We start from the raw sequence: 19,856 nt of genomic DNA on the forward strand, positions 1-19,856 counted from the left end.
GTGTGATGGCCAGAGAGCTTGGAGAGGCTGCATGAAGGCCACTTGAAGTCACTGAAACTTCCCTTGGATGCTGCACAGGAGCAGATGTGCTCACAAAACCAGCTTGGCTCCTCACTGACGCTGAGCCATTGCCACTGAGACTGCCTGGAGCCTTGGAGCCTCCACCCTCCTGCCAGCAAGCAGGGACAGTTCTACCTCAAAGTTTGATTCCCGGCAGTTTTGGATCTCTGGTAGCTAGCAAATGTCAGCCCTCATTAGGGAGTTTGTCTCATGGGTGTGCTTCTCCTCATGAGCAAACCTGTTGGAGGCTGCTGCTGTTACACCATGTGTCTGAGCAGGAGTCAGGCCCCATGCAAATGGACATGTGTGTATATGTGTGCATGCACTTCCTGCAGGTGATGGGAGAGCGGAGGGTGTGGGTTTTAATCCAAGTGTGTGTGGGCAGCTCTGCTGATGCTGTTTGTCAGCTGGAATCCCAGCACAGGGCTCTGCAGCATCCGTCGCGGCTGCTTTTTCCTTCTGTCACATTCGGAGGGAGGGAAGATGTAGCTGAGTCTTGCAATAGTAGGTCAGAACATAGTGCAGCACCAAAGATCAGAGCAAAAGCTTTCTTGTACAAACACACGGTTTTATTCATCCTGTTATTTTCTTTATCAAATGCTTAATGCTCTCACAGAGGAGCTTTCAGCCGCGGGGAAAGCAGCATCTTGCTGGTTGGGAATTGGTTAGAATGGGTCACGGCTATGGAAAATAGATCCGGGCTGTGCTTCTGGCCTGGGGCATGGCTTTGGAAATGGTCTGCTCTGTACCCCTGGCCTCTCGTCCTCCAGATCTCTGGGAAGAACTTCAGGAACAAAGCAGAGCTGTGTGTGTGTGCAGCATGATGGCACCCCCTGAACATCCCTGACACAGCGAAATGATGGTCGGGCTATGAGCAAGGCTTGTTGTGCAGCTGTTTCTGGGTGGGTTGCAGGGTGTAACCCAGTATAGGCGCTGTTTTAGCCAGACAAAGCTCTGCTTGAGATTCTTCAGTGCCCAGCTGTGCAGACAGCTTATTTTTAAGGTCTCATTTGAAAGATGTCAGCTCCCCCTCCCTACTCTTCCCCAGGCAGCGAGAGCAGAAAACTAAATTTATCTGCATCGGGACAGAGAGAGCTGGAGTACAGCAGGCAGGCACTGCTCCAGATCTGCTGGGCAGAGCGAACAACACACACCTCTGCCTGTCTGTTTCTGTCTGAGATGCTCTGGGTGCTGCCGATGCTGTGAGAGCTGAATGGTGTTTTCCATTCCAGCCCCTGGGTTTCAGAATTGATTGTCAGTTTGCCTTGTGGGGGCGATGCATGGGTCAGAAAGAACCTAGGGGGGATGAGAATGGGTGTGAGTTGGGCAGGTTGCTGTGTGCCTGAAGGACAGAAGGCTGCCCAGTTCCAGCCCCTTCCTGTGCCCAATGGGGCACGTACTGTGTCTGGGGACATGGGCATTGGACATGGGGGGGTAGCATCCATCCTTCCTTTTCACCTCTCTCCTTCTGTTTGGAGCTTGTCCTCTTCTTTGTAGTGCCTCTGCGTGGGCATCTTTTCCTAAGGAAGCAAGGGTAAAAAATGAAAGCTTTAGGTTTAGAGTACAGCTTGACAGGAAGGCTAAATGGTGGTGAGAGGCATATCTGACAGTCCTGTGTGTTCCTTCTGTTTCAGAAGGCCTCCATTGCTCCCCCCTAGGCCTTTGTTTGCAGGCAAAGAGGAGAATGCTTAATTCATCTCTCACAAGCTGTTTTGATTCGGTGGTTTGGCCAAGGCTTAAAGCCAACTCTTCCAGGGGCTTGGGCTGCTAGTCAAGATGCTTTCCAACACATGTAATGAAGCAAAGAGTTGTTATTTTATTGCCTTGAGGAACCCAAGCAGGAGGATGCAATAGGGAAGGCCCGTAGGAAGGGTCAGTGCACTGGCTTGTTTGCAAGAGTTGGCTCCGTGGACCCCAGAGCCAGTTATCCTTAGCTGATGTCCTTAAAAGAACCTGCAACCAAGAGCAGAAACTCAGTTGGAGGTGAGCATGGGAGAGCTGTGTGAGGACAAAGATGAGAGATGATGGTGTTGTGCCAGGAGAGGTTCAGGTTGGATATTAGGAAGCAATTCTTTGAAAGAGTGGTGCAGTTATTGGAATGGGCTGCCCAGGGAGGTGGTGGAGTCACCATCTCTGGATGTGTTAACAGAACTGTAGAGATGTGTCACTGATGGATGTGTGGGCATGGGGATGGTGGGCTGGGGTTGCATTTGGTGATCCTGGAGGTCTATTCCAACCTTAATGATTCTATGACACCTATGGGGCAAGCTGCCCTGGCAGAATTACATTACTCTTTCCAGGCTTGCTGGCTGGGGTGAGCAGACAGCAGCTTGCCCACCTGAGGCTGGTATGTGGATTGTTGGGAGCTGAAGTGGTGCTTAGTGCCATGTGAGCATCACATGCTGGAACTCCAGCTCGGTGCCCTGCAGCCTGCCTTCTTGCATCACAGTGCACCGAGTCTGTACTGAATGGAAAGTGTCATTGCTGTTCTTTCAGTCCTGCAGCTGTTGATGTTTTGAAGTTAAGAGAACATTTAAATGATTAAAAAAAAACCTAAACACAACAGCCTTGCCTTATCAAGGGAGCTTCTAATGAGCGGAAGGGGAGGGGGAGCAGACAGGGGAAGGGCAGCAGAGACTAACAGCCTGGCAGAGCACTTGTCATTTTGACAACACAATAAGTTTCAAACTGGGCTCACTCCTGATGCTTGCCTGAAGGTATATTTAACAAGTGTGGGAGATGTCGTAGCAGGATGGTGCACCTTTGAGTGCAAGGAAGGCTCGGAGGGGGCTGGCAGAGTTTGGGAAGGGGGGAGATCAGCTCTGCATGGAAAATATGCATCCTTCCCCTCCTTCCCTGTCTGTGTGCAGGCAGACTGAAGGCTGTGCTCGCAGCTTGGTGAGAGGATACTAATGAAGCGTGAACCGGCTGCGCGCAGTGGCAGCTCCCATGCTATCTGCCACCAGCCTGCCCACTGCTTTCATTCTTGAGGTATTTGCATGTTGACTGCGTGCTGTTTGAGGAATAGAAATGCAGGCTGTGCTTTGAAGCAAACAAGCAGGGCGAGGGCTGGAATTGTGCTGCTGAGCCCCCAGCCCTGCTTGCACCAGTGTGTGTCCCACCTGCTACACAACCTCTCCAATTCTCTTTATTGGATCAGAGCTATGCTGTCTTTCCTTGCTCAGGGTCCTCATTCTTCCCTCCCACAGCACTCCCAGCACCAAATGCTTCCACTGGGTGTTTGTTGGCTTTCTGTCTGTATGCCCTGTGCTGTGGGATTTCAGACACCTGGATGCAAGCTGAATCCTAGGGTGGTGCCTGAAGACTGTGGGTTTGTGTGTTGCACACATGCTATATGCATGCAGGAGCAGAAGGAAACCTGTCTGCAAACTCACATGCTGCCACTGTAGGCTTGCAAGGGTGGGTGTGTGAGGGCGAAGAGGGCTCTAGTTGTGTGTTGAGAGGTTCCTGCAGCAGAACATATGGGGGTCGTGCTAACATTGGATGCTGCTACAAATAAACATGTTTGGTGTATTCTATTGACTTTTGGGTGTTTCTGAGAAGCCACAGCCCCAGGCTAGGAGGCTGAATGAGCTGGGATGAGACAGAGAATGAAGCTTGCTTTGTGTTTGTGCCTGTGCTTGGAGCTAGGTAGATACCATGGGAAGAAAGGCCAAGAGAAGCATGGCCAACCCCAGGCAGACACCTGGCAGGTGGAGCCTTCTCAGGCCTTGAGCTTCAGTGTGCAAAGGCAGAGCAAAAGCAAACCCTGCACTTGTGCTGGCACTGCAGAACAAAGCCAGCCACCTTCCCAAATGAACAGTGCTGAAATACAGTGTTAGAAACTGAAGTGGGGGCTCTGCCCATGTGTCTTGCCTGGAAATGGGTGTCTGTTGGGGTGGGAAGGGGATATTAGTTCAGACTCGTCCCTTGTGGAGGTATGGTTTTATTATCCTTTCCAGATCAGTTTTAAGACATGGGAAAATGTTGACGTTTCTCCCACAGGAGAGATTTGCTGAGGTCCTTAGCTGGTACAAATCAATCAAGCTCTAACTTGCAAAGCACCCTATAGGGACATAGCTTTGATGGGAGCCTTCTCTCCAAAGTTTGATGCAATTTCCTTTTCTTCCAGCCATGCAGGTGCCCCTTTCTATCATGGACATAAAAGCTGTGACACAGCCTGGCAGAGCCCCGGAGCTGGTCCCAACCTCTCATCCCATCCTCGTGCCCTCCATCAGAAAACTGTGAGTCATCACCTCTTGGCTTCACTGCTGTTGTAATTTTTTTCTTCTCCTCCTCGTCCCCCCTCGCCCAGGCTGGGGTGAAGAAGTGAGAAAGCAAATAGGAATAAATACCTCCAGCCATAAAAGTGAAATAAATCAATACCTCTTCTCTGAAGCCAGAGATGCTTAATAGGCAAGATCACTGCCAGATTGTAAAAAATGTGTTTAGTGTGCGGCTGGGGCAAGTTTAACCCTTGGACATAAACAGCAGAGCAGCTTCTCTCACCTCTGAATTAAATAACTTTAACTGCAGAGGACTGTGATTAATAGAGGTGCCTCTGGATGGGACATGCCAGGTATTTGTGCTTGTGGATCATCTTGTAAATGCCTGGGAGGGAGAAGCTGTTGCCAGCTCCCTCCTGCACACGCAGTGGTGCTTTTTGTCATGAAGGGACAGCTCTGTTTGCTGGGATTTCAGATGCCTGCCCAAGGCATTAAGGTTTTTCCATGCTTCCTCCTGCCGTTCTGTGACAGTGTGGAGGAGCACAGGTGGAGTGAGGCAACTCTGTCTACACAGATATGGTGCTGTCTGTGCTGGAAGAGCTGGGAGAAGCTCATGTCCTTGACATCCTAGGCTTTCGCAGTATCCAGGTGGGGCTGTATCAGCCTCACTGTGCTGTGGGAGTGAGAACTGTCCTGGAGGGATAACCCATCTTGGTGTCATGAGGCACCAGGATGATATGTTGCCCATGTTGGAGCAAATAGAATTGTAGGAAGACCCAGTGAGGTGTTTCTGTCAGGCTGGGGGATGTGTGTTAACACTGTCACTAGCTAGCTTGGTGAAACCCAGCCTGGGCAACCTTCCTGTGAGGCTGGCAGCAAGCAGAAGGCTCCTTTGTGAGCAGAAAGCTTCTGGTCCCACCTCTGGATGTGGAACCAGGAATCTGTGCCTGCTTCTGAGCTGAAGTGATTAGAGATGTAACTCTAGCTCTGGTCAGAAGCTGGATAAAGTGTTGTGGGGTTTCTTGCTGGTCTTATTTATGACAGTCCGTGTGCCTTTTGATGGGGCTGGGAGCTCAGCGGTAGCCAAGATATTTCAGAAGAGGATTAGGGTCAGTTTCCTGCAAAGCCTTCCTGCACCTCAGTAAGCTGTTTGTTCTCCTGGCACATGCTTGTGCTCAGTTAAGTGCTGCCTGGCATGTGAATGTTTTCCTGAACTATGGCAGAAGTGTTTTGCTTCTAGGAGCCATGCGATGGAAGTTAACTTTGTGCTGAAGAGTGCTGGTGCCGGGGGCATTTGGCACAGAGCTTGCGGCAGCAGCTGGCTTTGTGCTAGGGGAAGGCTGTACTGGAAAGGGGGGTTCTGGAGGTGCCTTCATAGCTTTTGCTTTTTTTTCTTGTGCTCAGAGCAAGTTACACCTGCAGCAGGAAGGGGTTATGGCAATTTTTGAAGTAGCAAGGAAAATGCGGAATATGGTGTGAGCATGGTTATGCTCTACGCCCATGGAGCATGATGATCATGGCTGGGACAGGACAAGCAGATTGAGGTCACTGTATAAAATGGATACGATCAATTGTATCACTTGTGCAAGGCCTTCCATATGGCAGAAAGGGAGAAAGTTTGGTCTTTGGCCAGAAAAATAGGACTTTATGAAGTTCTTGATGCCTCACTTCCCACTTAGAATCATAGAATCATTAAGGCTGGAAAAGCCCTCTAAGATCACCAAGTCCAACCCATCCTCACCATGGCCACTGACCATGTCCCTCAGTTCTATGTCTCTACAGTCCTTGAGTTCCTCTAGAGATGATGAGCCCACCACCACCCTTGGCAGCCCATTCCAATGCCCAACCAGTCTTTCTGAGGAAAATATTTTTTCCTAATACCCAGTCTGAACCTCTGTGGCACAACTTAAAGTTGTTACCTGCTCTGTTTAGCTTGATGGAAGCTCCCTCCTCTCTGATTGCCTTCAGGTATTCAATTCTGGACTTATAAGTTCTTCAAGTTAGAGCAGAAATAATCCCTGATGGTTCTCCACACCTAAACCTCTTGTTCTCAGCCCCATGGCCTTTCATATAGGTGCAGATGATGGATGATATTCTTGAGTGATGTCTGTAGGATCCTGCTGCCTTCAGAGTCCAGTTCTTCAGATGAGTGCCTTTCCACATGGCCCCATGTGCACCATTCCTTCCTCCTGCCTTCTCCCTTATGCTTGGGAGAAAATGCTTGTTGTGTTGCCCTGCAAGCTGTTGGTGGAAGTCTGGCTATGGAAGAACTAGTAAATTGCTTTTGTGCCCGCGGTAAGCCAAGTGCTCCCTGTACAGTAATCAATCCACCACAAGCTCCTTGGCTGAAGGTGATCACCCAGGCTTTATGGAGTGTGGAGTGTTTCCCTGCTATGGCTGTGGTACCCATGAAGTTCCCTCCACCCAGTGGCACACAGCAGCTGCCAATGGGGGCATGGTGAAATGCTTTGTGCAGGAGAGCTCTGAGCACTTCAGGTTCCTTGGCGTAAAATCAGAGTGGCAGGTAAATCCTGGAGAAATAAAAGGAACCTGATGAAATTAACTCGGGACTGTGTGCGGGAGATGGGAAGCCTTTTTGCTGTGTTTAGTCCTCCCTTGTGGCTCCCACATCACTGCAGGTAATTTTTCAACTTGCTGCAGTTCAACCCAGCAAGGATCCTTGTTGATTAATGCTAACGAGGGACTGGCCCTTTGCTGGTCTAAAAGTGCCACGTTGCTGCTGTGTTTCCTGAAATGGTATGAGAAAGCTGTTTGCTGCAGGCTTTTCAGGGTGCCTGTTGGGATGCTTCTTGGCATGCTCACTGCTGGGCAGTAGGGTTAGGGAGTGTGGTTGTTCCCAGTGCCTGTGAGACTGGGCAAGCTGGAGGTGTCAATAAATGTATAGATGTGGTACTTAAGTGCTGTTTATCTTGCTCCACAGCTGCTGCTCTGAACAGCTTTTCTTGTATTCCCACACTTAAGGACATTGTTTAGTGGTCAATATTGGCAGTGGGTGGATGGTTGGACTGGATGAATCACACTGAGAGGTCTTTTCCAACCTTAATGATTCCAGGACCCTAAGCTCTGTCTGCATAGGGCTGCATGGGGCCAGAGCACCCGGCTGCTATATGTGGGTAAGGGATGCTGCTGAGGGAAGGGAGCAGCTTAGCTTCCTTTGGCATCCGAGGGTGGATTAAGTGGAGCGTTCCTTGTTAGCTAATTGAAACAGTCAAAATGTCAAACACGGCGCTTCAATAATAGTGCTGTTAGGAGCTTTACGTTTTTATTCCTCTCCCTCTCTCTTTTGTGTTGTGCCTTCGAGACACGAGGACGTAAGTCGCTACCAAAACCCTCTTAAAGAAGGTTTTTTTTTTGGGGGGGGGATGGGGCAAGGACAGAATCAACTTTAATCCCCTCCAATTCTGACATTATTGTGTTTCAGCAAATATTTTGCAATAGGATTTTCAGGCTGAACTTCAAACAGGCAAAGCCTCACTCCAGTGACTTAGGGAGCTTTGCAAATTTAGGAAAGAAAATGAAGATTGTTTTAGCTGACATTTAAACCTTCTCTCTTCTTTTCTTGGCCTGTCAGGAAGCTTCATACACTTTGGGTCAGATGCTCTTTCCCTGAAGAGGAGAAGGATATTTATAGCTGTGTAAGGCTGTAATGGGGAAGTCTCCAGGCTGCTATACCTGTCAGATAGGTTTACTTATGGACCCAATAGTAACAGCCCATTTGGAGTGTGCTACAGAAACAGAGAAGGTGGGGTTTGAGTTTAAGGGGCACCAGGGGGTCCCCAGCCCAGGTGATTTGGCTGAGGGGGGAGGTAGGCTGGGCTGGAGCATGGCACTTTTGGGGCAAAAACACTATGGTTGGTATGTTACCCTTCTAAACTGTGGGGAGTGCTGAGCGAAGTGACACAGAGAAATCACTTCTCCCACTTCAGGAGGCTTTCACTAGAGGTGCTGACCTCAGGGATGGCCTTACTGCAAGTTCTCATAATCCCTGCGATAGAAAGTGACAAATCCCATCCGCTGAGAGCCCTCTGACGTAGTGTTCCTGCCATCTGCCCACCCCAGCGGATGTTAACAAGCTAGTAGATCTAGACCCGCTGTGCCTTGATACAAAGATTTATTTTTAGGACCTTGATATTTAAAATGATCTGTTATAATTTCATGCTTAAATAGCACTAAATAATGCTCCCTGTTTGCACAGTGTAATTGGAAGAGGTGAATAAACCAAACAAACCAGCGATGACTGAGCCTCCTTAGTATTTTCAAACTGAAACAAACAGTAAAAAACAAGGGCTTGGCCAATTTAGCACTTCGGGGGTATTTTCTAGCTGGAATTCCACTTTTTCATTTTCACAGGCCAAGAAACACAAGAGCTTTAAAGAGCCAGTGGCTTCTTGCCAATGAAAACTCTGTTGGTCTTAGGCTTGAAATAAAGTAGGGAAAAAAAAAAAAAGGAAACTTGCTGTGGTTTTTTTTCTTTTTGGTTTGTTTTTTAGGAACTGGCAGAGCTAATGACTCTGGAAGTGCCTTGGGACAGTATGTGAGTGTAGAAAAAGGCTTAGGAAATATGCAGCAAGTTCATTTAGGCTCCTTTCATGCTTCTCAAATCTTGAAGCTCCTTTATTGCTGCTTTATGTCAATTTGACACTGCTTGATTTCACTGTCGCTCTTGATTTTACTGTGATGGCATTGCAGCATTTGGTCCCACACCGATCCCATCTGCAATGTCTCACGTAATCTGTGTGGGGTTTCGGGCGATTGAATTAAAGCTGCTTCATTCAGATGGCCCTACTGGGGAGTAGGAAGCTCAGGCTGGGCTGACGTTACCTATGTGTGGAGCCACAGGCGTAGTGTCGTGCCAGTGAGGAGATGCTGTGATTAGTCATGAATGTGGTTTTCTCCTGGAAAATTGCCACTGGAGAGTGAGCGTTGCCTGGGCTGCTTAAGCTTCTACGCATTAACTAATCAATGCATCTTTAGCTGGAAGGATCCCTCCCATCAGAGGCTGAGAAGAACTTTTCCCTATATGTCTGTGTGTACTGATCATCCCACGGAGCGATGCTTCTCATGGCTGGGAGCTGTGGGTGCTCTGCTTCTCCCTGCTAAGACCTGGCTTCATTCTCTTGCTCTCTGAGTCATGGACCAGCCTGTGGGCCCCATCCCAGCAATATGCTGCAAAGGGCACCATGGAGCTGGGAATTAGGAAAGGTGTGAGCTGCTAACACCTCCTTTTACCAACTTCTGCTCCTCCAAAGCTCCACCACTGCTGCTTCCCTCCCTGTTCTGAGCCCCCATAGTATCCTTGCATCACATTCCCCATCCCCTGCCCTGGAGGGGACAGCTGCTCCCATCTGCCCCCAAGCACTTCTCTATGTTCTTCTCCCTCTGCTCCGACAGCTCCGTGCGCACCGTGGCTCTGTTTGTGCTCACATTAGCATTTCTGCTGACTGCAAGGATTGGTTTAATTTCATGGGTGTCATTTCCTTCAAGAAATCTCTCTCTGAGCAGCAGCCCGACGAATGCCTGATAAAACATATTTTCCTACGGTAATGATTTTATGGACCCATAAGTCATGAATTTATTATGATCTCAGCCCCTGCTGCTGATTGCTGTAAAATGCAAAGTAATTAACAGCAAGCGGTAGCAGCTATTCCCACCTGGTAGCGTGTTCTTGGGTACGCTGATGGGTTTGATTAAAGTAATGGCTAAAGTGTACAGCCCGGCTGTAAAATATTAGCATGATTAATGCAGTATCCTAAATAAGAAACAAAACGAATGGGCATGGTCTAAAGAATTAAAAAAATATATAGATATTCCTTTCCTTCCCTCAAGCTATTGTTCTGGCTCATTTATGCTTTCTTTTCTGTTAAATAATGTATGGGCTTCAGGGCCAGGGGGCACGCTAGAGATGCATATTGCAGTTTCATAACATCTTAAGTGCTCGTGTTAATTTTTCACTCCTCCTTTCTCTTTTTCCTCAACCTGCCATCTCCCATTGGATAGGGGGAGAAAGATAATCAAGTTTTCTGGACTTGGCTCCAAGTCAGATGTGATTTGATTTGGATTGCAGACAGCCCGAGGAAGCGGCTCGGAGGCATCTTGAAGACTTGGATCTGGTTTCTGGCCTCGCAGAATGAAAATCCGGAGACTGTGCTCACATTTCCATGGCTGGGGGTGATCTCCGTTCTGTGGCAGGAGCCTGGAGCCCGTAAGTTTTTCACACATGAACAATAACCACGTGTCCATCCACAGGCTGTATAGAGCTTCCACTGGGAAAAAGAGTGCTTTTTCTACTCTTTCTTCAGCAGCTTAAAAGTCGAGCTGGGTTTGTGTAGGAAAAAGAAATAATAAAATAGCTGAAATAAGGCTCAGAGTTACAATAACTCATCTCAGACTTCTCTTTTTCTCCTCACCACCCTGCCAAAAGCATGCAATGTTTGATTTCTATTACATGGCATTTTTTAGTGAGAAAGATCAAAAACTTCTTGGATTGGGTGGGGGGGGTGGGGGGTGAGAATAAAGTGTAAAATAGGCATTTTTCCACATCAGACCCCTAGAAGAAAATTATTTGGAAATGAAGAAAATATGTTTGCCAAGAAAAAAAAAAAAGCTTTTTTTTTTTGACCTATACATTTTGATCAGCTCCTCTCTTTACATTTCTAAAGATGCATCCACCAGTGTCACCTAATTCCCTCTGATCTGCCTCTAACTTTTCAGCCGTATTGATCTGCTCTGGTTTATGAAGCCACACCGACTATTGGAAAAAAGAGTTTATAAATAACTACAGGCTTCCCATATCACAAACGTTCCAGCAGGGCTGCTTTTGTTTATCGCACAACACACATTTCTTTTTGGAACTTTTTTCTTTGCTGGGAGATTGCAAGGGAGCTTGGAGTGCCAGTGTGGCTGCTGCATTGTACTGTATTGTACTGCGCAAATGGCGTTTTCCCCCCTTGGGATGGAGAGGTTTCTAGGTTTGTTTTTGTAGATAAGATATAAACTCTGCAGTGGTTCTGCTAGTAAATACAAGTAGCCTGAAGCTCCAGAATGTGTCCTGTTGGTCCCTCCAGTAATTTGACGAAGTATCCTTGCAGCAACCTCCTAAAAGTACAAGATGACAAACGCTGGCGATCCTGAGGTATCTGGGATGGCTATTGCAAGGGGTGGCTGTGAATAAGGGGACAGCTCTCTGCCAGCTCAGGTGTGTGGTCCTGATATCTCACGTGTTCAGCAGTAGTCAAAGCCAGAGGTAATAAGTGCTCCCAGGAGAGAGAAAATGAAGTTCTCTCTCTAAAATTGCCACCACCGGAGCAGCGATTATCCTTTCTGGAAGGATATAGGAAACATCAAAAAAGGTAGAGATTGTGATCAAAGGTATAGGGGGTACTTCTGAGTGGGGAGAGATTAAGCAGGTTGGGATGTGTCAATTTAGAAAAGAGGCAGTTAGGAGAGGATATGATCAAGACATCATGCAGTCCAGAGTGGAACAGAAGAAGTGGCGCGGGTGGTTGTTTGCCATGAATCAAGAGGGTTACCTGGTGAACTCATTAAGCAGAAGGTTCAGAGCAAACGAAAGGAAGCACATTTTCCTGAAGTGCATAATTATACGTGTAATTCATCACTGTGAGCTGCTGTGCTGTCTGGAAGGGCAGTGTGGATGTGAAGTGGGAGTGGGTTGGCGGGGGGGTAGGCAGATCCCGTGGGGTCACTGGGCAGAACTGAAGGATGTGATGGTGCCACAGCACACACCTGATGGGCAGTGGGGGGTGGATCCTTTCCATCTCATTTATGTATTGCTGCAGTCAGTTTGCACGGCTGCAGGTTGTGTTTGGAAGGCTTTCTCAGCAGCAGCACACATACACGCGTTAATGATGTTTGAGGAGTCGTTTCTGTAGGAGACTCAGGAGCCAGGCAGCTCTGCAAATCAGCCCATTAATATTTTTAAAAGGAAGCCTCCATCCTGCAGGAGCTGCTGCGGCCACTGGAGATCTGCCAGAACTGTATCCCAGTTTGCATCCGTTTCAACTGTTAGATCTTTCCCTCTCTCCTTTCATCCACCCCTTCTCCTTCCCTTCTGTTCTGGACCTTCTGTTGCTGTCCCATCCAGAGCGTGTTCTGGTTATGGCCTTTTATGCTGGGAAGTTCTGCACAAGGGTTGCTCGGTGTTTAATTTTTTCCCTTTCTCCTTTTGGAGCTAATCACCCCAATGAAATTGAGCTGTAAGACAGCTGACAGCATTCAGATTGAGCCCAACGTCTGCGCTCTGGGTTCTTGCATCACTAAAAATGAACACAGACAGCTGCAAAGCAAAAGAGATCGCGCTCGGCCTTGTTTAAAACGCGCTCACACAGCAGCGCGAGCAGCCTGAACAAAAGCTGCCTGTCTCCTCTTGGAGGCGGGTGAAGGAAGAAGTTATTGGGCTTGATGTGTCTCCCAGCTCCCCCCTCCCCATCATCCATGGCTGTGTGGCAGCAGAGGAGATGGTGCTTGGTGGGGAGGATGTACGGCTGTCGTCAGTCAGTCAGTGTCAGGGTAAATCAGGCCTGACGGCTTTAACATCTTCCCCGCACAAATTGGAGCAGGAGTTGTAAATTTATATCTATATCCTCCTCCTGTAATCAAGAGATATGCCAACCAGATATCTTTCTCTTGTTAGACAGGTCGTTTTGTGGGTTGTCCTGAGCTACAGACCCGACCTTCTTTGTGGGGCACATGGACCCAGCAGGTCAGTGCTGTAGGCTGATGATGCTTCCTGAGCCTATCACCTGTTGTGCATCTCTAACCAGGTAAAACACAGGGAGAAAGACCTTTCAGCAGAAGTTTGACTATGTTTGCTCCTGATCTTCTCGTTCCTGCCCAGAGGCTTGGCTGATCTGGGCCCCAAATCCTACCACCATAAATCCTGGCTGACTCAGGCTCTGATGTTCTGAGATGTGAGAAAAGGACCTCAGGGGAGACCTCACCACCCTCTGCAACTGCCTGAAAGGAGGTTGTGGTGAGATGGGGGTTGGCCTCTGCTCCCAGATAACAGCACTAGGGTTAGGGGGAATGACCTCAAGTTGTGCCACTGGAGATTCAGGTTGGATATCAGGAAAGTTTCTTGCCCAGAAGAGTGGTGATGCAATGGCACAGGCTGCCCAGAGAGGTGGTGGGGTCACTGTCTCTGGAGGTGTTCAAGCACCATGGCAATGTGGCACTGAGGGATGTGGACTTGGTGGGGGGGTGGGTCTGATGATGTCAGAGGTCTTTTCCAACCTGGTAATGGAGGGCTGAGCCATGGGCATCCTCTGAGGAGCCCCAGGAGTCCATGCTGATATGCAGCAGCTGGGAAGCTCGGCCCCATCTGTCCCCTTCAATGAGGGATCATTCCGTTTTTCTCTCGGCTATCATGCCTTTAAACAAACACCAATTGAAACCAATGGGAGATTTTCATCGTTTTCAGGGTGATAGGCTTGAAAAATGGGATGCTTGGGGAAAAAAAGCAGGCAGGGAGGAGAGTGGGAAAAGAAGAGGGAATAAACGCTGCTGTAACATTATGGCTCACAATGTAAACAGATGTGGGTGAGAAATGCTTTCGTTACGATTCTACCAGCAGCCACAATTTGGTGGAGCTGTACATGAGAATGTATACACAGAGCAGCATCCTTCCTTATGCAAACTGCTCTGCAGGCGCACAGGGAGCCCACCCCTCTGAGAGCCCTCTCTCTGCATGCCCTGTTCCTATATGTGATTAAGTTCCCTGCTCTCCTGCTGCACTTAGGGCTCTTATTAGCGGTAAGCACACGCTCTGCAGGATGCTCTCGCACACAGAAATACAGGATGAATCTCTGCCTTCTGCTTGCAGAAGCCAGCAGGATTTTTTTTACAATAGCTGGAAGAGGGGGAAGTTATTATCTTGTCCAGCCTCTGGCTGCATTTTGATAGAATCCTTTGTCCAATGGCTGCAAAGTATTTTGCAAGTACAGAAGGATAAATCCTCAACAGACAAGCATTATCTGGCCTATTTTTACAGCTGAGAATTTGCAGCCTTCAGACCCATCTAGGCCTTCACCTGGTGATCTCCTCAGCTGAATGAATATGTCAAGATCGGTCTTTTCACATCCAGTCCCCATTCTAATGCAGCCCTCCAGTGTGCCTGGCTGGAGTCAGCCTCTCCTCCCTCAGTCTCCTATCCATGTAACAGGTATGACAGCCATCCCTTCCCCTGGGCAAACACTTCATTATGCGCTGCTGCTGCAGTACCTCGGAGGGGAGAAGACCTTCAGATAAGCCCGCATTCTCATTTCGGAGATATTTGTGCACGCGTTTTCTGCTTTAGCTGCCGTTCTCTTGCTTTGCCTGCTCATTAGTTCTGCCTGAGTGCAGGACCTCTCCAAAAATGCAGCGTTGGCAGTGGGCATGAATTCTTAACTACTCCTGTCTCTAATGACAGAAAGCGGGGCCAAGCAGCCGGTTTGCTCGCTGAGAGCAGGGGATGCACAATAACGTGCTGCTGGTTTCTCTCATCACAGGTAGAGTTTGCAAATCACAGGAGGATCTGCAGAATATGCTCAGGTACTGCCCTGCTTCTGGTGCTGTAGGGAGAATTGGGATGACAGATGGAAAAAGAAATGCTTCTCGTTCTGTGAAAGGTGTCAAATTTTGTTTTTAATGCTCTCTCTGGCCTCTCTCTCTGCTGTTCTACCCAAGAGCTTGAGAGCAGCTTTTGGCTTTTGATCCAAAGCTGGAAATCCCAAGCCTGACTTGCCCAGTGCCCTGTTATGATCCCCAACTTTTATGAAGAGAGAACAACATTAAATCAGTAAAAGTAACAAATAACACAGCAGAGGATTTACAGACAAAATGCCAGGGGTTCCATTGTATGGAATAGGGGCAGGACTTATTTTAATGGGAAGCTTAAAACTTATTTTTAGTAATATTTTTGCTGCCTTTTGTCTCTGTTCTGTGCTTGTATTCAAAGCTTCCCTGACTTTTTGCAAGCAAAGTTTCCAACATAAGCTAGCTTTCCCTTTTACAGACGCTTTATATTTTGTTTAAGAAAAAAAAAGGAAGTCTTGGCAAGTTAGAATAGGTAGAAAGGAAGAAGAAGGTTAATCCTTCCTAGGTGTCATTCATTCTGTTTCATTTCATGGCAGGGATAAGAAGGTGGGAAAGAAGGAAGAAGAAGAAAAAAAAACATTCAAAACGTTGTCAGTCCTTTTGATTTTTGACTTTCAAAAGCCAAAATGGAAAAAATATCCATTTTTGGTGGGAAGGGGGGAAAAAAAGTCTGAATTCTTGTTTTCCCGAGTTCCTTCTGAAATACCAGTTGGTGAATTGTGTTGTTTCAGATGAAATCTCTGCGCTCACTGTGAACATTTCGACTACCTTCTGGGCTTGTCCACTCCCTCATTGAGCTCTGGTTGTTTCTTTGTATTTGCTTTTGCTTTTCTTTTCCACCTCCTGTGCTATTTGTAGCTCTCCCTTCTATCCTTGCTGACATCTCTTTTTTTTTTCCTACTCCTGTTCTCATTCCACTAAAATTACCACCATCAAGTCAGCTCGAATGGCTCTGAGGTGTTTCCTTCCTGGATGGACTAATTGGGGTTGAGATCTTTGTTGTTCCCAGAGCTCATTTCTTGGGCTGACCAAACTGACTTCATTTCATGCGTTATTGCTGGATATGGTTATCTTCGTTCAGCTCAAGGTACGTCTTTCTCCATCTTATCATAGAATCACAGTATGGTTGGGTTGGGAAGGATTCCTAAGGCCCTCATACCCACCCCTGTTGTAGGCTGGATGCCCCCCACCAGCTCGGGCTGCCCAGGGCTCCATCCAACCTGGCCTTGGGCACCTCCAGTGATGGGGCACCCATGCTGGTGTCTGACAGAGATACACTATAGTCATTAAAGGAGCTGCAGCTCTAATTGGAGGATGAAAGCTTCAATATCCACTCCTAACAAAGCCTTTGGAGCTCTCTGCTTCGCACTGGCAGGCAGCTCCCATCTTGTCTGTATGCTTTCAGGGAAGGCTTGTTGATGCCACAATCCACTTGTTCTCGAAGGCAGCTTTTGAAATGCTGGCATAATTATTTACAAGCTGTGATTGGAGCCCACGCTTAGAAGGGTGGGGGCTGTTATTTGCATCAAGGGAGGATCTGATTATAATTGTGGCAGGGAAGTTTGTTTGAGGCTGATTTGGTGGCAGCCTGAAATTCTTTAATGCTGCTTTTTGGGCAGAAGTATTGGGGCATTAGTTTGATGGAGGGCTGATGGAAAGGAGTGGGGGTGCCAGGTTCAGGTATGGGAGTTCCTTTTGTCCAGAAAAGATGAATGTGATAGCACCTCTTAGCTGGAGAGAAAGCAGAATGGTAGAAACTAGAATAATCTGCTTGATCTTCAGGGTACTGCTGTCTTCTCCACCCTAAAGACTTGAGAAAGGTGCATGTTTTGTTCAGGATGGTTGATTTAAATCACCCATTTTAATCATGTTTTAAATCAACTAGCAGGAAATCTTGATTTAAAAAAAAAAATAAATGCGTTTTAATCTTGTATTTTAAAGTTCATTTCCTAATGAAACACAGGTTCTCATTGGCTGTCTTAATTTGGCACTATTTTTGGCGAAGCCGAATGGGACGCGCCATCCATACATATTTATTGGCGCGACTGTATAGCTTAATATATATATCTGTTCTCCTTTGGAACTTTCACATCTTTTTATTACATGGGTGAGATGGGGTACGTGTAATTTCTGATTTATTAGATGTGGATTTCTTTTAAAAACCATTTGTCTCGAGCTGCATGAGGGTAAAAATTAAAATGCAATTAAAAATGTATGAGGGAAGCATTTAGGAAGTTTGTTGTTCGTCTTGCAGAGCGGAGGGCTGGAATGAGAGTCTGCAGAAAACCTCCTCCTACGTTGCGCTGAGGCTCGATCAATTATACCTTTCCCCTTTTCTCAACTGTTTGCTTAACCTTTCTGTGGATGTCTCCAGTGAAAGACTCAGCAACTTCTCTGATATCTGTTCCAGTGAGAACGTTGTTGGGGTGGGTTTTTTTCTTTTTTTTTTTTTGAGTGTCTAAACTTAAGCTTTCTTTGCTCTGAGTTAAATTATTTCTTCTTCTCCTGCCACTGTGAACACAGAGAACAATCGACTGCTGTCTTAATAACCTGCTTGCTATTGGAAGATTGTTATGCCTCTGTGCCAGAGTCTTCTCTTTTTATTTCTCTCCTTCATTTTTTTTCAGTCTGAATGAGCCTAGTTCATTTAACCTCTCCTTGCCAGCTCTTTTTCCTAAAGCTGTGCCGGTTTTATTTCTTTTCCTTGGGACTGACTCCTGATTTTTTGGTCTTGCACTGCACCTGCAGCAAAATTACTTTGTGGGAGCCTTAGAAGGAGAAATCTCTTGCTGCAGTGTGCAGGCAAACTGCAGAACTCATTGCTACAGGATGCTGGGGATGCTAAAAGATAAATGCAAGAGTTTTTAAACAAGCTAATGAAAGATGTTCCTGAGCTCTGAGTGGCTGGGAGGCCTCAGGATCCTGGGACAAAGAAAGATACTGAGGGACTGCTGCTCAGTCCCAGGGTTGCGTACCTGGCCTTTGGGTGTAGCTGGCCATACATTCACAGAATCTGAGTTGGATGGGACCCTTAAAGGCCATCTGGTCCCACTCCCTCCACTGAGCAGGGACACCCACAGCTCCATCAGTGTTCAGAGCCCATCCAGCCACACTCTGGCTGTCTGCAGGGATATGGGGTACCACCACCTCTCTGGGAAACCTGTGTCACTGCCTCACTGCCCTTATCATAAAAAACTTCTTCCTTGTATTCAGCCTAAATCTCTTCCATTGTAGCTTGAAACCATGTCCCTTTGTCCTGTTAGAGCAGAGCCTGCTGAAGAGTCTGTCCCCTTCTTTCTTACAGTCCCCCGCTTTAATACTGGTAGGTCACTCTCAGAGCAGAGCCTTCTTTCCATGCTGAACAGCCCTAGCTCTCAGCCTATCCTCACAAGGAGGTGTTCCATCTCTCAGATCATTTTTGTGTCCCTCCTCTGAGTGTGCTCCAGCGGTTCTACATCTCTCCTGTACCAGGAACTTTGCATCCGGATGCAATACTCCAGGTGAGGCTGCAGCAGCACAGAGTAGAGGGGCAGGATGACCTCCCTCACCCTGCTGGCTATGCTTCTTTTGATGTAGTCCAGGATACAGCTGGCTTTCTGGTCTGTGAGGACATGTACTGGGATCCTGATGCCACTGGTCCATTATTCTCCACCATGCATACATCCACCAGGAGCCCATCCATCATGCTTCTGCCCTTCAGAGAAAGGCTGGGATGTGCCAGTGCCTTCCCCTCCTTCCCTTGTATCAGCCTGGGAAACAGGGCTGGCTTTGTCTTCTCTTCAATAGTGGGATGGTTGCAGGGGTGGTGGGGGAGTCAAGTTCTGCTCTGATCAATGGCAAATATGGGTGTGGGGTGATGGGAGCTTTGCTGGAGCATGAGGATGGATAATGCTATATCCCAGCCAGACTGTGCTGTAAGCAGCCATTGGGAAGCAAAATCTTGTTCTTCCCCAGAATGTGCTGGATTCAACAGCTCTCCTTTTATCTGCTCAGAAAGTGCTGAAGTATTTTTCTCTGCTCTTCAAAAGCAATCCTGCACTGCCCAGAGGGGGCTGTAATTCATGCGGGGAGCTGGGAGGAAATGATGCTAGTCATCTCTGCACAAGTGTATCAACCACTTAACTCCTGGCTCCAGCTCCTGAGTGAGGCTTTAAATGTGAGGATGGGAATGTGGTTACAAGGACTCTGTGGGTCACCTGCGAGCTAAAGGTACACTGGGAAACTGCCACTTTTGGAAGGGCTGTGCTAGGGGAGGGCACTGATTACTGCTGTCTCAAAGGGTATTCATAAGGGTAATTGCAGTCCTTGGCTATCCTGTGTGCCATGACATTGTGATGCTCTGTGGTGTTCATGAGAATGCCCTATTATTGAAGGCCTTTTGAGTACAGCACCTCATTGCTCCTGTTCACGCCTGCACTTCCAAATCCCTTTTTCTCTTTCCAGTTTGCTTTGTGGAGATGAATACATTCTGATGGGCACGAGCCAGAAGGATCCTGCCTGGGTTTAGCTCTGCTGAGGCCAGAGTGCTGCATGGATGGGGTAGGTCCACGGTTTCTTGTATGTGAGTGATGCTAATTAACATCTGGGGAATCACAGAATTGTAGGGGTTGGTTTGTTTTTAACACTTGCTGTTCTGTATGAGTAGAGATCATGTGGGGAAATAATAAGTTTGCTTTTTATTTATTTATTTAAAGATAGGCAGGCATCAAAACCCCATTCTCCTCTTTAATCTCTTCAAGCTGAAGGTGCTTAGAACTTGTTGCACAGACTCATCCACTGGCAGCTTAATTAACTAATGGTCCCAGAAAGCACTTAAGAGCAATTGATTGTATCCTATTTGGTACTGCTATCCCTCTCCTGTTCACATGCAGACCATTGCTCAGCCAGTTCTTGGATGTGGAAAGATGAACCTGGTTCCCTTTCCCAAGCCTGCTTCTTATCTGTGGGTTTTAGGCT

General features: G+C 47.5%; 2 long non-coding RNA genes across 2 annotated transcripts; one reads left to right on the plus strand and one right to left on the minus strand.

Moving 5' to 3' along the window:
- Window positions 1-1,853: 1,853 nt before the first annotated feature.
- Window positions 1,854-6,748, minus strand: LOC146758980 (uncharacterized). Its single transcript, XR_014932977.1, has 2 exons — window positions 6,206-6,748; window positions 1,854-2,013 (listed from the first exon to the last, which is right to left on the minus strand). It is a non-coding gene; the product is annotated as an uncharacterized LOC146758980 (long non-coding RNA).
- LOC116653788 (uncharacterized) lies at window positions 4,190-19,552 on the plus strand. Its single transcript, XR_004308243.2, has 3 exons — window positions 4,190-4,304; window positions 10,372-10,509; window positions 19,344-19,552. It is a non-coding gene; the product is annotated as an uncharacterized LOC116653788 (long non-coding RNA).
- The last annotated feature ends 304 nt before the right edge of the window (window positions 19,553-19,856 follow it).

The sequence above is a fragment of the Coturnix japonica genome, chromosome 11 (genome assembly GCF_054131305.1).
Source record: "Coturnix japonica strain WE chromosome 11, WE-NBRP24, whole genome shotgun sequence".
In the NCBI taxonomy this organism is placed as follows: Eukaryota; Metazoa; Chordata; class Aves; order Galliformes; family Phasianidae; genus Coturnix; species Coturnix japonica.